This window comes from Tupaia chinensis, unplaced genomic scaffold (assembly GCF_000334495.1).
Source record: "Tupaia chinensis unplaced genomic scaffold, TupChi_1.0 Scaffold148350_1, whole genome shotgun sequence".
Classification (NCBI taxonomy): Eukaryota; Metazoa; Chordata; class Mammalia; order Scandentia; family Tupaiidae; genus Tupaia; species Tupaia belangeri.
In genome coordinates, this window is record NW_006208201.1 from 1,465,022 (window position 1) to 1,468,098 (window position 3,077).

Consider the following 3,077-nt stretch of genomic DNA (forward strand, 5'->3'; position numbering starts at 1 on the left):
GCGTCTTTCAACAATTAACCCTGCTAGTGTCCCTGCAAAGGCACATGGGACCCAAGGGAGGGGCCCAGAGGCCTCTGGTGCTTCTTCTGTCAGGAGCTCCAGGCCTCTGGAGGTCGTATCTAAATGAGAAAGCTAAATGACTACTAAAACACAGTCAAAGCATTCTACATTTTTTTTTTTTTTTGGAGAGGTTTTTTTCTATAGGGTGCATATGCTCACCAGAAAGAGAGAGACAGAGAGATAGAAAGCGAGAAATCACCCCCCCGGGGGGATGCCACGCCACAATCCCCTTTCCTCCATTCTCCTCTCGGGATTTTGGGCACGCACACACTCGCGCCCAGCGTGAGTTTAAGCTGCCAGGTCCGGGACGCAAATCGCAGTCGACTACGTGGGAGTCCAGCGACGTAGCCATTACGCCAACTGCCGGTCCCAGTATTCTACATTTTTGAGTACCCAAGTGCATAGCAATATCTAGATGAGTCGAGTATATCTGAAAGAACATAAGTTTTAGGAAAATGGCTCAACCTCTGAGCCTCGGTGTCTTCAACAATAAGATGAGGATCATAAATGGTATCTTCCCAGAGAGTTGTTTGAGAATACTTCAAACTGTGGCTGTGAAAATCCTTAGCATATTTCCTGGTGCAAGAGGCTCAGAGGAGGGACAACGTGTAGTTTCTCACATGATATTAAACGCGCTATAACTTTAAAAAATATATTCTCTCCTTTTTCATTTGATTTGTCAGAGGGCATTGTGCTCACCGAAGAAAGGGAGAAAGCACCCCCCACAATGACCAGGCCACAATCCTCTCCCCTCCCTTTCTCTATCCTGTCAGGCTTTTGGCATGTTTTTCAAGCCACTGGGGTCAGGATTCTAACTGCACAGTCAGCCATGTGGGATCTGGCTCCCTTAACCACCAGGTTTCTGGGACCAGCAGACGCCATAATGGTTACATTTCTGGACTCCCACATGGTTGGCAACAGTTCAAGTCCTGAACCTGGCAGCTTGAAACACACTGGGCACATGTGCGTGCCCAAACTTGAGAGAAGAATAAAGGAGAAGGGATTGCAGCATAGCTGTTCCCCCTGGGGGTGATTCCTTTTTCTGTTTCTCTGTGTCTTTGGTGGTGGATGTACTCCATAGCCAAAATCTCTCTCAAAAACAAAACAAAACACCAGGTTTTTGTTTGTTTGTTTGTTTTTAAAGCAAGTGCCTTTTAACTTTTTTTAAAGTATCATTTATTTAATTTTATTCATCATTATTATTTTTTAGTTTGTGACAAGGCTCATGTGCTCCTGAGACAGAGAGAGAGAGAGAAGGTCGCCAGGTCCAGGACTTGAACCACGGTCAGCCATGTGGGAGTCCAGTGCCTCAGCCACCATGCCACCTGCTGGCCCCAACACCAGGTGTTGTTTTGTTTTGTTTTTTGAGAGGTTTTTGCTATAGGGAGCGTGTGCTCGCCAGATAGACAGAGAGACAGAGAGACAGAAAGTGAAAAATTACCCCCTGGGGGGATGGTCACACCGCAATCCCTTCTCCTTTCTCCTCTCGGGATCTTGGGCACACACGCACACGTGACTGGTGTGAGTTTTAAGCCAGGTCTGGGACGCGAACTGCGGTCGACTACGTGGGAGTTGAGCAACATAGCCATTACGCTAACTGCTGGTCCCCCCAACACCAGGTTTTAATGATGAAAGTTATAACAGTCTTGTTTTATTTACAGAAAGTACTCATCTATGTATTTGTGATAGAGAACTACTCTGTTCTATATCTCCAAGACCTTATCAAGGTAAGATGGGCAAGACATACAGTCATAATGCTTTAAAGAGAGCGGCAGAGTCGGCACAGCAGCCAAACCTAATGCCCTGAAAGTTCCACATGGGAAGGCTCCTAGCTGAAGACTGGAGGCCTCCCTGAGCCCACAGCACACGCTTGCCCATAACTGGGCTGGCTAAGGCTGGGCAGATCGTGGCATCAAGGCTCTGTTGGGGGTTCTCTCTCCATCTTCCTCTCTTGATCATGGAAGAAATAAATGAAAAACTTCAAAACCTGACCTCTTAAAAAGAGAGAGCGAGATCCCGGCCACCACTGCCACAGCCGTCCACGGTGCACCCTGGACCTTCTTCCCCTCACCGAGCTCCCAAAGTGTAAAGCAGACCCAATGGAAGAGATGCATTGAGAAGACACCACCAGATTCTGTCCAAAGGCGGAAAAGAAAGAGAACAAACATCTTTCAGCGACCAAAACCCCAGGCAAGGCCAGACAGGGGGCTCTCACAGTGCCTTCTGCAAGCGCGTTAGAAAGAAGTCCAGTGGGTCAGAGTACAGACGAAAACGAACGAGAATCCCTCAACGGATCCTTCACCCACCAAACAAGATTTCTTCAGAAACCAACCTGTTCTTGAAAGTGATCTTGACCAAGGGACAGCTGTGCAAAACAAACTTAAAGTTATATCTTCAAGTGGTAAGGAGAGGATAAAAACTGTGTATATATCTGTGTAGGAATAGATATCGATATCGATATATAGATGTATAAATCCCTGAGGAAAATGAATATATATCCTTACATATGAAACTAAGTCAACGTCCGAGGCATTGAAGAGGTGACGATTAGTCTATGTTCAAGACCTTGCCTTTTTTGAACCTCAACATTTGGAAAAAGAGAAATGAAGACTTTTTACATCATTACAGAAAAGCACTATACATTTGGAGGAAAAGAAATGTTTGTAAGAACAAATGAAAAAAGAGAGAGAGGCAAAACGTCCCCATTTCAGTGTTTTGTTTTGTTCTATCTCTTGCTTTTTGTAGTTTTGATGTGCCTTCTCCACAATAAAAACTAGTCTTAAAACATGGTGGGTAGGGACTGGCAGTGGTAGTAAAGGGCACTGGACTTCCATACGGCCGACTGTGGTTCACATCCCGGACCTGGCAGCTAGCTTTCTCATTTTCTCTCTCTCTCTCTTGCCTGGTATGTATAAATAAATAAATAAATACATAAATCCTAAAAAAAAATTTTGGTGGCTAAATAATGTTTGTGTGTATTTCAACACATCAAGGACATTTTCTTTCTTTCTTTCTTT